The sequence below is a fragment of the Podarcis pityusensis genome (assembly GCF_964106645.2).
Source record: "Podarcis pityusensis genome assembly, chromosome: 9".
NCBI classification, from domain to species: Eukaryota; Metazoa; Chordata; class Lepidosauria; order Squamata; family Lacertidae; genus Podarcis; species Podarcis pityusensis.
In genome coordinates, this window is record NC_138034.1 from 15813132 (window position 1) to 15827099 (window position 13968).

Sequence of the window (13968 nt, forward strand, 5' to 3'; positions counted from 1 at the left end):
ACTGCTTACCTGCCATTGAAGTCAGTGTCCAAACTCACAATCACTGTAGCAAGTTGGGTCTGCCCTTGAAATATTCTATACAGTCGTCCTTTGGTTTTCAAACAGATTAGTTCTCGAAAGTTTTGGCACCCGAACGCCACAAACCCAGAAGTGATTGTTCCTGTTTTTGAACGGTTTTTGGAAGCCAAACATCTGATGCAGCTTCCGATTGGTTGCAGGAGCTTCCTGCAGCCAATCAGAACTGCGCTTTGGTTTCTGAACGTTTTGGAAGTCAAACGGACTTACGGAACAGATTCCAAGGTATGACTGTATATCCATATGGAGATGGGGAGAACCAGATGTCAAATCCTACTCAACCTTTATCACTGCCAATAAAAACAGCCACGTGCAAGAGTAAATTTTAATAGCTTTTTTATTTTCCACAGTTTGGCATGATAGCCATTCCCTTAATTCATCAAGGATGTAGTCAGTGGAGTTTGGACAACTAGAAGCATTAATTCTCATAGCCAGGGCCAGCCAACCCATGAAATAACTGCCTCAGGTGGCAGGATCCACAGAGGCAGCAGATCCCAATGTAGATCCCCTTGTTTCTGATGTCAATCTTCACTCACTCCTTCTTTGGCAGAGAGAGGGGCACCATTTTGTGGTACTCCTCAAGCGCCAAAATGTCTTGGGTCAGCCCTGCTCATAGCTAAATTACTTGCACTATATTCCCTATTATCCTAAAGGCTGTATGCAGATAACACTCCTTTATTCATCCTCATGGGGGGGAAACATTGACATTGGTTGCTGCTATTCCTACTTTACAACAAGAAGCTGAGTGAATGAGCCAGCTTTCTGAAAGCAACTTCTGGTGCCATTTACCAAAACCATACCTTGTTATGCCAGAGATTTCCAAACTTCCTTTCTATGAATATTATTTCCATTTTTTCCTGCAAAGGAACATTTATGGAGGATTCTGGAGTATATTCTAGGGCAGGGGTCAGCAAACTTTTTCAGCAGGGGGTCCACTGTACCTCAGACCTTGTGGGGGGGGGGGACGGACTATATTCTTTTTGAGGGGAGGGGAAATGAACGAATTCCTATGCCCCACAAATAACCCAGGGATGCATTTAAATAAAAGCACACATTCTACTCATGTAAAAACACCAGGCAGGCCCCACAAATAACCCAGAGATGTGTTTTAAATAAAAGGACACATTCTACTCATGTAAAAACATGCTGATTCCCGGACCGTCCGCAGGTTGGATTTAGAAGGCAATTGGGCCAGATCCGGCCCCCGGACCTTAGTTTGCCTACTCATGTTCTAGGGCAGGGGTCAGCAACCTTTTTCAGCCGTGGGCCGGTCCACCGTCCCTCAGACCTAGTGGGGGGCTGGACTATATTTTGGAGGGGGGGAAATGATGCATTTTAAATAAAAGCACACATTCTACTCATGTAAAAACAAGCTGATTCCTGGACCGTCCGTGGGCCGGATTTAGAAGGCAATTGGGCCAGATCTGCCCCCCCCCCCAGGCCTTAGTTTGCCTACCCATGGCTTATGCAAAGGAGCATTCTGCTCAATTTAGGCTTAACATTTGCATTATTACCTAAATTAAAACAACAGCTGCTTTTTTTAAACCCATGAGGGTAGAAGTTCCTTAGCCTACAGCAATGGAAATAAAGAATGGCTCTGTGATTTGCAATTCTGTATCCCAGAAGCCCTTTCTTACGCCACACTCGCAGTCTTCATTTTCTTTTCTCTCTCTCTCTCTCTATATATAAATAATATTTTTATTGGTTTTCATTATAACAAACATAACAATAAACATTAAGAAATAAACAAATTAAACAACTGTATCATTTTGCATAATGTTTGTACATTCAATACAGTACCGAAATATGGGATTTCTCCAATCCCCCGACTTCCCTCTACCCCCTCCATTATTTCATGGTTAAATTGCGCATGTCCAAATCATATTTCCATCCATTCATATCTATTTTTATCTATTATGATAGTATTGCAAGTGTTTTTTAGAATCCTGCTGATGTATTTACTTGTATACCATCCTTTGTCATATATGCAATAAAAGTTCCCCATTCATTTTTAAATTTGTTAGCAATCCTGATTTCTAAGTCTACCAGTTAGTTTGGCCATCTCTGCATATTCCATTAACTTAATTTGCCCCAAAAAATGTGGGAATTTCCCCCTCTTTCCAGCATTGGACTATCAATATTTGTAGTCAAATAGATGAAAATATTTTTATTTATTTGTATTTCTCTTCCTATAATTCCTAATAGGAGGGCTTCTGGTTTTTTAACGAAGGTTATTTTAAACATTTTCTTCAGTTCATTATGTATAATTTCCCCCCAAAAAATTATACCTTAGCACTGCCACCACATATGATAAAATGTACCTTCTACTTCTTTACATTTCCAACATTTCTTATCTTCTGATTTATACATTTGCGATAACTTGACTGGTAGTAAGTACCACCTATACATCATTTTTAGTCTTCATTTTCTTCCCTCCGTACAGTGAAGGAACTCTCATGCCTTTCCGCCAAAACCGGCACCCAAATTTTGGCAACTAGTCGTGCAGAACTCTTGCGTGCCAAAAGGGGGCACAGGAACACCTCAGGCAGCCTAGTTCCTTGTGTGACGTGTGCACGTTGCTTCCTTCAAGTCTATCTCTTTGAAGCTACAGTCCTTACCTGGAAGGAGGTATGTGACTGAAACCAATGGCACATAATTAGCAGATTAATCATTAGAATCATAGAATCATAGAATCATAGAGTTGGAAGAGACCACAAGGGCCATCGAGTCCAACCCCCTGCCAAGCAGGAAACACCATCAGAGCATTCCTGACATATGGTTGTCAAGCCTCTGCTTAAAGACCTCCAAAGAAGGAGACTCCACCACACTCCTTGGCAGCAAATTCCACTGTCGAACAGCTCTTACTGTCAGGAAGTTCTTCCTAATGTTTAGGTGGAATCTTCTTTCTTGTAGTTTGGATCCATTGCTCCGTGTCCGCTTCTCTGGAGCAGCAGAAAACAACTTTTCTCCCTCCTCTATGTGACATCCTTTTATATATTTGAACATGGCTATCATATCACCCCTTAACCTCCTCTTCTCCAGGCTAAACATTGCTAGGCTCAAGGCTGTGAAAGCCAGCCTTTGCTTCTCATAGGCTTGCCAGCTCTTCAAGCACCTCTGTAGCTATGTCTTTAATAGCAATTTGATGTGCAGATCATAGAGTTGGAAGGGACCCCAAGGACTATCCAGTCCAACCCTCTGCAATGGAGGAATCCCAACTGAAGCATCCATGACAGATGGCCATCCAACCTCTGCTTAAAAACTTCCAAGGAAGGAGAGTCCACCACCTCCCGAGGGAGACCCTTCCACCATCGAACAACCCTTATTGTCAGAAAGTTTTTCCTGATGTTGAGTCAGAATCTCCTTTCTGGTAACTTGAAGCCATTGGTTCGAGTCCTACCCTGCAGAGCAGGAGAAAACAAACTGGCTCTGTCTTCCATGTGACAGCCCTTGAGTTATTCACATGTGGTTACGTGTATACAGTGGTACCTCGGGTTACAGACGCTTCAGGTTACATACACTTCAGGTTACATACACTTCAGCTTACAGACTCCGCTAACCCAGAAATAGTACCTCGGGTTAAGAACTTTGCTTCAGGATGAGAATAGAAATGGTGCTCCGGCAGCGCGGCGGCAGCAGGAGGCCCCATTAGCTAAAGTGGTGCTTCAGGTTAAGAACAGTTTCAGGTTAAGAACGGACCTCCGGAACGAATTAAGTACTTAACCCAAGGTACCACTGTACAGTGGTACCTCGGGTTACAGACACTTCAGGTTACAGACGCTTCAGGTTGCATACACTTCAGGTTACATACGCTTCAGGTTACAGACTCCGCTAACCCAGAAATAGTACCTCGGGTTAGGAACTTTGCTTCAGGATGAGAACAGAAATCGTGCTCTGGCGGCGCAGTGGCAGCAGGAGGCCCCATTAGCTAAACTGGTACCTCAGGTTAAGAACAGTTGCAGGTTAAGAACGGACCTCCGGAACGAATTAAGTACTTAACCCGAGGTACCACTGTACTATGATTTTCTGCCCCTCCAGTTGCTGATAACAGTCACAAGTCCAGGCTGGTGTTTTGTTTTGGTCACCTGACGACCCTACTTAATGCTGGTAGAAATAACACACTCCAAAGGCACTTCTTGTCCCAGGGTCTCCTCATGTAAACAATGTCGGTGGTATTCTTTGGAAGGGAAATATCCAACAGAGACTTCTGACAGTGCTCTCCAATGCTACACTTGTCTGCTCAGGTGTCCCCTTGGGTGGAAAGGAGATCATGGGGAGCTTTTATTTCCATAAAGCACTGCCAAGAATAGTGGTGTTTCCAGTTCCTGAGCTCAATTCGCCCAGCAGGAAGAGAGCTGTCGATTTTGTGACTTCCAGAGGGGGGAAAGTACCGAAAACACACAAAAGCACGGTCACAAGAACCTTGCTCGGATTGCTACAGAAATAGCCATTGTGTAGTAAAGCCATCACGTGGGCTGCTGGAGGTTTGTTTGCCCTCCCCCCCCCCCTCCATCCTGCAGGAGCAATGAAGTTTGGCAGGTTTCCTAGCTTGCAGGTAAAGGGTTACAGAGTCTAGGAAGTATTAAATGCAAACTTTAAAGGCTTTTATTTTCATCTTCCGTCACATGACTCCTGGGTGCCCAATGACACTCGCGACAGTGTCTCTCATGAGGAGGTCATGCAAACTCCCGCCTGCTAAAGGAGGCATTTGTTACATATTTAGCATTCAAATGCAGAAGCCGGGCTTAAGCTATGGGAGATCCTAATCAGGAGCCAGCTTCGTTTCCCCATCAGCGCAGAAGCTGCAGGTAAGAGAAGCTCTTCTCTCTTTCAAAACTTTTTGCCACTTTCCCTGCGAGGCTTTTGAAACTGAGACACCTGGCATAATGTTCTGTGTCGTAGCAGAAGGACTGTGATGCTACCTTCGGATAGAAACCTGTTAAGAGTTTCACTTGTTGCTGCAAGAAGCACTGTTGGGTTCTCCTTTAAAACGAGCAAGTACGTTCCTCTAGCCATCAGTGGCTCCAGACTTCCGAAAACTTCTCATTTGCGCATTTCTTCAACAGATGGGTTGAGGTTGAATGGTGCTGAGGACAGGTGTTTATCGTGGGAACAGGGCTACTCGTGCATGAAAGGCTTTTTGAAGCACCCACACAATGTTGAAAGCATCAGGTACCAGCCTATATTTCCTCTCCCCAATTCCCTGGCAATTTAATCCAGATTTACCCTTGGGGTGGGATCTCATAAAGTGGGGAGACCGTCTGTTGTCAGAGACCTCTTTGTGATACTACCGGTTTGCAAATTAAGCCCGAAATCTGGAGCTGAATATCAGGTTAATAGACTCCTGACTTTAAATTGTAACATGCATGGGGATGGGCAGCAACTGGTGGGAATTGCTTGGGGGGGGGGGATAATATATATTTGGCACATGTCTCTCGAAAGTTTGTGATATGTTTTGTGTGAAAAGTGGCTTCACCTATTGATTTCAAATTCCATGAAATTCAAGAGAATTCTTCTTACCATTGAAAAAAAGTGAATGCATTAAATGCACCTTTGCAAACTTGTGTGTGATAACAGATACACAGTTATGGCTCTCTAATGAGTGAATGTTTGGCAGGGAACGTGGGTGGAAACATCTCGCATAAGAAGCTACTGGTTGGGGGTGTAAATGGGATTTTAAGGAAAGCAAGTGAAGAGTCTGAAAAAAATAGCATGCTTCTGATTCTAAATCAGGTGGATGTACAAATGTGAACTTAGGCAACGATTGTCTTGAGTTGCTGCTGTCAAGTTCTACATGTCCTGTGAAAGAAGGACAATGGCAGGAGAAAGGGAGATTCTCCCACCTCCTCCACCGGCGCTTTCCATTTGATGTAACTTGATGTCTTTTAGGAGATAGTTTTTGTTAAGACCACTTTGGGAATGAAAAAAATGACACCTAACAGCACACAACCCATAGCCAAGATCTGCTGGGATGATCAAGCCTGGAACAGACAGAGATTGTGGGCTGAGCTCAGCTGGGGCCACATTGGCAGAACTCGCTCAGCCCAGCTGAGCCAGATCTATACTGGCTCAGCCAGCTTAAGCCAGTGAAACTTACGCTGGAGTAAGTCCCCCAAAAGTGTGGTTTGGGGTATAGCAGGGGCAGGATGGGCAAGGAGAGACTTACAACTACAGTCATACCTTGGTTTTCAAACAACTTAGTTCTCAAACGTTTTGGCTCCCAAACGCCGCAAATCCGGAAGTAAGTGTTCCGGTTTGCGAACCATTTTTGGAAGCCGAACGTCCGATGGGGCTTCCGTGGCTTCCAATTGGCTGTGGGAGCTTGCTGCAGCCAATCAGAAGCCACGCTTCTGTTTCCAAACGTTTTGGAAGTAAAACAGTTTTCTGGAACAGATTCCGTTCGACTTCCAAGGTACGACTGTATTCCAAACCCCTTTTAGCTCAGTCATGTGACACGGCAACCAAGAGTAGACTTCAGTAATCTTTCGTGATATGGCGCCCCGTGTGAGGCCAAAATTTGACACCTCCAAATGGATCTTCTCAATTATGGATCTTCTCAATTTGGCACCCTCTTGGCTCTGTGCAATTTAGGGGCAAATCACCCACAGCACCTGCCCTAAATCAGACACGACTGGTAAATTAGCCAAACTTACACTGGCAAACAGAGTGCTTGTTTTCTTTCTGCTAGACTTGGGCCACCTCAGCCGTCAGTTGTCTCAATCCTGAACAGAGTTTGGAATAGGATGAATTTATGTTAGCATAAATTTCTCTGGCTTCCTATACAGTGGTACCTTGGATTACAGACGCTTCAGGTTACAGACTCCGCTAACCCAGAAATAGTACCTCAGGTTAAGAACTTTGCTTTAGGATGAGAACAGAAATCGTGCGGCGGCCCCATTAGCTAAAGTGGTACCTCAGGTTTAGAACAGTTTCAGGTTAAGAACGGACCTCCAGAACGAATTAAGTTCTTAACCCAAGGTACCACTGTACTTAGGATTGCTCTGAAACACACTTATTATGGCATAAGCTTTCACGAACTAGCATTGTCCTTTAGACATAAGCCAATGAAAGCATGTGGTATATAATAAAAGTATTAGTATTTAAGATGTTGCCAGACTCTTAGTTCTGTTGCAGGAAAAACAACAGTCACCTCTCCACTTCGGGACAGTTCTACTTTGGGAATGAGCGGCCTATAAATCTAATGCTATGATTGTTCTAGAACACAATGGTGTTTTTCTGTGCTCCACTCACTGATCTTGTTAGTTACTGTGTCTGAGAATCCTGGTATCTATTTTTCTATCAGTTATTTCCATTGGGGATTTAAAAACACTTTGTGCACATACTGTACAGCCTTGTAAAGGTAAAGGTACCCCTGCCCGTACGGGCCAGTCTTGACAGACTCTAGGGTTGTGCGCTCATCTCACTCTAGAGGCCGGGAGCCAGCGCTGTCCGCAGACACTTCCGGGTCACGTGGCCAGCGTGACGAAGCTGCTCCGGCGAACCAGCACCAGAGCAGCACACGGAAACGCCGTTTACCTTCCCGCTATAAAGCGGTACCTATTTATCTACTTGCACTTAAGGGTGCTTTCAAACTGCTAGGTGGGCAGGAGCTGGGACCGAACGACAGGAGCTCACCCCGCCGCAGGGATTCGAACCGCCGACCATGCGATCGGCAAGTCCTAGGCGCTGAGGTTTTACCCACAGCGCCACCCGCATCCCTCGTACAGCCTTGTAGATGTTTGCATAAAACATCTGAGGTGTCCCCTCAAAAAATTAGCTACAGTGTACCCTAGTATTACTGATTATTTTTATTTTTATTTTTAAAGGGAGGGGTATCCAGTCATGAACTTCCTGCCATTTTTTCTAGTTATGCCCAAGATTATGGTGATTGGTGGCTTCTGATTCAGGAGTAGAGATCTTGACCATTCTAGATGAAGTCATTCCTTCTTCCAAAGGTGAGGTAACTGCAGCCTGAAATGAGTTTCAGGATCCATCTTGGTATTCATGGGTCCCCTTGTGGCGGCCAAGTGAAAGGAGTGTTTTATATCTTGTTAACTACATTAGAAGGGATGCGGGTGGCGCTGTGGGTTAAACCACAGAGCCTAGGACTTGCCGATCAGAAGGTCAGCGGTTCGAATCCCCGTGACGGGGTGAGCTCCCATTGCTTGGTCCCTGCTCCTGCCAACCTAGCAGTTCGAAAGCACGTCAAAGTGCAAGTAGATAAAGAGGTACCGCTCTGGCGGGAAGGTAAACGGCGTTTCCGTGCGCTGCTCTGGTTCGCCAGAAGCGGCTTAGTCATGCTGGCCACAGGACCCGGAAGCTGTACGCCGGCTCCCTCAGCCAATAAAACAAGATGAGCACCGCAACTCCAGAGTTGTTCACGACTGGACCTAATGGTCAGGAGTCCCTTTACCTTTACCTAACTACATTAGAAATTTGCTTGGAACTTGCAGCTGTTTCAGAGTCATTAATTAATGCCAATATTAGTGAGCATATTTCACCAATGCTGAAGGAACTGAGTTTCAAAGTGCTGGTCTTGTCCGTCAAAGCCCTATATTGCTTGGGCTCTGCATATCTTGTGAGATGTCTACTCCAACCTTTTGAGGTCTACAGGGGAAGCCCCTGATGTAGGGTAGAGCCTTCTTGATGGTGGCACCACTTTTTGGTACTAAGGAAAGAAAACAGGAGAGGAAGCTGGCAATCTACTCAAATCTAGGGCATGCTGTGGATGAAGCCTTGACTTTGGAGTGATCTTGACTCTGCAGTTGTTGCCAGAACTGATGGTGTATTTGTGGAATCATTTTCAGCTTAGACTGGAACTATTAACCGGTATCAAATACAGTCATACCTCGGGTTACAGACGCTTCAGGTTGCGTTTTTTCGGGTTACGGACGCTCCGAAACCCGGAAGTACTGGAATGGGTTACTTCCGGGTTTTGGAAATTGCGCATGCGCAGAAGCGCTAAATCGCGCTTTGCGCATGCGAAGAAGCACCGAATCGCAACCCGCATGTGCGCAGACGCAGCGCTGTGGGTCGTGAATGTGCCTCCCGCACGGATCACGTTCGCAACCCGAGTGTCCACTGTACACACTTTGAGGGAAGGTAGTGGTGCGGGTTGTGACAGAAGAACAGATCTATCAGAGTCTGTTTTGCATGATACTGAAGTGGTATCTCTGTTTTCATAGTCTCTGAACACCAGATACAGGGAATAAATATCAAAAGTGGGTTCTTGTCTTTTTCTATGGCCTATTTGTAAGGTATTTGGAACCATGTGACTAGCCACTGAATGCCAGGCGAAATGAACTCTCAGTCAGTTCTTACGTTCTTGGAACTTATAGATGTTTCCCACTGAAAAGTAAGGGGCAAGAAGTGCTTAGCTGAATGGCCCCTATACGTATATATATCTATTTAAGGAAATACAGACGATTGCTGCTACTGTTTGCTTGCTACGTCGCCAGTATGGGGAGGGAGTGGCCACCAAGCTCTTTTATTGTGCCTTCACTTTTATTTTAAATCACGACTGTACATAGTGGCTGGGTGGGTCCTGGATATCCAGCATTGTAAGATACTCAAAGGTAAATGTGAGAGAGATGTTTAGTGACGTCATATGTTCCTGGAACACTTTAAAAGAGAATAGCAAATATTTGATCAGGGAGGTAAATACAACTGTTCAATGTCTTTGGCAAAACACCGATAAACCATTCCTAAGTGAATCTTGTCTTAGTCTGGATTTCATACCCACATTATTCAGAAGTGGCAAACAGGGCTTAGTATAAACTTGCTTTTTATAAACTGTCTCCAATGTATATTGGAATACAGTGGTACCTCGGGTTATAGACGCTTCAGGTTAAATACGCTTCAGGTTACAGACTCTGCTAACCCAGAAATAGTACCTCGGGTTAAGAACTTTGCTTCAAGATGAGAACAGAAATCGTGCTCCGGCAGCTAAAGTGGTACCTCAGGTTAAGAACAGTTTCAGGTTAAGAACGGACCTCCAGAACGAATTAAGTTCTTAACCCGAGGTACCACTGTAGTCCTTTTGGACACTATATCTCTAAAACGTTATGAAAATATTAAATGCATATTATCCAGAAGTGCTTTTCCTGTAGTTGTAACTCTCCTTTTCTCCCTGCCTGAGGGCTTCCTTACACATTGCAGAAATCGCTTTTCCACTTCCTATGCATTTACAGTTATTTTCTCTGCGCCAGCGAAACTTTTTTGAGTCCCTGCTGAAGGCATTTAAACATGCCTACCCAGATGTTTAGAAAGTTTGTAGGAGTTTTAATTTGTTTTAGTCTATTTTATTGCGGTTTTAACCTTCTGTATGTTATCAATTATGGTTGTCAATTTTTTAGCGGTTATTTTTATTTTGTAAACTGCTCTGAGGTTTTTCCAAAAGCAAGCGGTACATACATTTTGTGAAATAAATAAATAAATAGCATCTCCTGCTCTGGCTTTCGGAGCAAAGTGTGTTGGTAAACTGACCATAATGGTGTGTGAGTGGTGCTTTTAACTTACCAACATTTAATAAAATGCATAATCCCACAATGAAATTGCTTGTGCTTATTATAGCACAGGGGTGGCCAACTTCCAAGAGACTATGATCTACTCACAGAGTTAAGAGCCAGTGATCTACCTGTGATCTACCACAGACATCCAGTGATCACGATCTACCTGTTGGACATGCCTGTTATAGCACAGTTGCAATTCCAACATGTTTTACTGTCTGTTGTGGAAAGTAGCCAGTGTGCTGTTATTCTGTCGCCATTGAATGTTGTTCATTGCATTATTTATTGTGGTTCACCTGCCCTTAGGATTTTATCCTTAGAAATAAAAGGTGTGTACCCCTCCAAACCTCAGAGTGACCCCTGAGTCTGGTAATACCTTCCTCCTAGACAAAGGTGGTACTGGTGACTTGGTTACACTTCTATGAGCAAAGGAATGTTTAGAACTGGAAGTGAATTACAGTGATAAATTTGGCACTTTGGCGCCAACAAATGCTGGTCCAAAATCTCTTCCCTGAGGCAGCCGCTTCACGCTGCCTATTTACACAGGAATTCCCTTGATCTCTCAACCTGAGCCTCCTGGTCCACTCGCTGTGTTGTTTTCCAGGTGAAACTCAGAAAATTAGAATACTGTGGAAAAGTTCATTTATTTCAGTAATGCAACTTAAAAGGTGAAAGTAATATATGAGATAGACTCATGACATGCAAAACGAGATATGTCAAGCCTTTATTTGTTATAATTGTGATGTTTATGGCGTACAGCTGATGAAAACCCCAAATTAACCATCTCAGAAAATTAGAATATTAAATGACTGCAAAACAAGGACTGCAAATAGAGCAATATTGGACCTCTGAGAAGTAGAAGCATGCACATGTACTCAGTACTTGGTTTGGGCCCCTTTTGCATCAATTACTGCCTCAATGCGGCGTGGCATGGATGCTATCAGCTTGTGGCACTGCTGAGGTTTTATGGAAGACCAGGAAGCTTCAATAGCAGCCTTCAGCTCTTCTACATTGCTCGGTCTCATGTCTCTCATCTTTCTCTTGGCAGTGCCCCATAGATTCTCTATGGGGTTCAGGTCAGGCGGGTTTGCTGGCCAATCAAGCACAGTAATCCCATGGGCATTGAACCAGGTTTTGATACTTTTGGCAGTGTAGGCAGGTGACAAAGTCCTATTGGAAAATGAAATCAGCATCCCCATAAAGCTCATCTGCGGAAGGAAGCATGAAGTGCTCCAAAATCTCCTGGTAGACGGCTATGTTGACCCTGGACTTAATGAAGCACAGTGGACCAACACCAGCTGATGACATGGCTCCCCAAATCTCTTTTCTGATGAGAGCAGCTTTTGCATCTCACTAGGAAACGAAGGACCCAGAATCTGGAGGAAGAATGGGGAGGCACACAATGCCAGATGCTTGAAGTCCAATGTGAAGTTTCCACAGTCTGTGTTGATTTGGGGAGCCATATCATCAGCAAACTTTTTCAACAGGGGGCCAGTCCACTGTCCCTCAGACCTTGTGGGAGGCCGGACTATATTTGGGGGGGGGGGGGAGAAAAAAGAACAAATTCCTATGCCCCACAAATAACCCAGGGATGCATTTTAAATAAAAGGACACATTCTCCTCATGTAAAAACACCACACAGGCCCTACAAATCGCCCAGAGATGTATTTTAAATAAAAGGACACATTTTACTCATGTAAAAACATGCTGATTCCCAGACCATCCAAGGGCCGGATTGAAAAGGCGATTGGGCCGGATCCGGCCCCCAGGCCTTAGTTTGCCTACCCAGGGTCTAATTCTCCACTTTCATCGCAACTGTGATTCTCACATTAGTCTGACTACCTTTGATTGTTATTCTCCTACAGACTGTGGTGAGCCAAAAATCCGCCTTTTCACAGAATCATAGAGTTGGAAGGGACCACGAGGGTCATCTAGTCCAACCCCCTGCAATGCAGGTATCTTTTGCCCAATGTGGGATTCGAACCCACAACCCTGAGATTAAAAGGCTCATGCTCTACCAACTGAGCTCTCTCTTTTAACAAGTTAATTTTCCCACTACCATAATTTATGGCAGGAGGGAAATCTAAATGATCTGTTGCTGTCGTCGCTGACAATTGTTTCCATTGTGACTCACGCATCACCCGTTCCATTTCACACGGTCATAAATTCCAGAAACATTCATCTGTGTGCAAAATCAAAGAAGGGTTAAAAAAGTTCTATATAGGCCAACTAGGTGCTATGGAAAAATTAGCGTTCGATCTTAAATACAGTCAAGGGGCAATTCTCTGTTGTCCTAGAGCACGGGACTGGATCTAATGGGCTTAAGTTACAGGAGGGTCAGTTCAGGTTCAACATGCAGAGAAAAATGCTGTTTGCAATAAAAAATCATCAATCTTTATTACGATGCAGAGACCCAACAAATCATTACAAAGCGATACACAATTCGTACAGCCTACCTCCAGGTTAAACAAGCATATTGTTCAGAATATAGGGATCATTTGTTCTTGCAACCACCGATAAAAACTTGGCCACTGCTAATGTTCTAGCATTGGTCCGGTCTTCCAATAGGAACCTGACATAGTGAGCCTCTGATTTCCCTGGGAAAGGTACCAGCAAGGGTAGTATCAGTTCAGCCCTGGCTTGCTCATATTTTGCACAATGCAACAAAATATATTTTATGGAATCGATGTCTTGAGCACACAAGCAAAGTCTGTCCTGGTAGGGAACTCCTCTCAACCTGCCATCCGACACTGCAGAAGGAAAGACATTTAGTCTGGCTTTGGTGGAAAGCCTTCGATAGTTTGGTACTGTCAGGTTTTTAATGTAAGATGTTAACTTAAAGACATGCCCATATGGTACACAAAATAAAAAATTGTGTGATAGGAACCTGCTACCCAGAGGTCACACAGGTACGTGTACACAAGCAATCTTCTTTTTCAGGCTTTCTACTTTATATACAAAAGGTAGGGCACAATGATGTCACCTGTATGAGGAAAGGAGGAACTTCTCGCATGCTATCTTCAGTTAATTATTTCTATAAATATAAATCTACTGCCCAAATTCACCGGACTCTGGTTGACTTTTAAACAAGTTTTAATCGATTAGCCGAGCCCTTTAAACATTGCAATCTTAATGTTTCTAAGTTTGAATCATCCGAGGGTGCCTTTCGTCTGCCACTGTTTTTTTTCTGGGCGAAGGCTCCGTACATTTAGCACTCCTGGCAGATGTACAACAGGGGCAGCATTTTCCTATTGCTGTGTGCTGAGGGAACCCTACACCCACTGATGGCGGAAGTTATTGTGCAGTAGTTAAAGGCACGAGGCTTGGAGGAAGAATTGCATGGCCTTGCCCTCCAGCATTTCTCTGATGAAAATTTTGTTGTCGT

At 44.2% G+C, this 13968-nt stretch overlaps 1 protein-coding gene across 2 annotated transcripts in view; it reads left to right on the forward strand.

Annotated features, from left to right (window-relative positions):
- Positions 1–4690: 4690 nt before the first annotated feature.
- The window catches only part of PGCKA1 (PDCD10 and GCKIII kinases associated 1), a 60353-nt gene continuing 51075 nt past the window's right edge, over positions 4691–13968 (forward strand). For both annotated transcript variants that reach the window (XR_013990149.1, XM_081020154.1), the window contains exon 1: positions 4691–4883. The gene's annotated coding sequence lies outside the window, so the exon portion shown is untranslated. The remainder of the gene's footprint in view (positions 4884–13968) is intronic.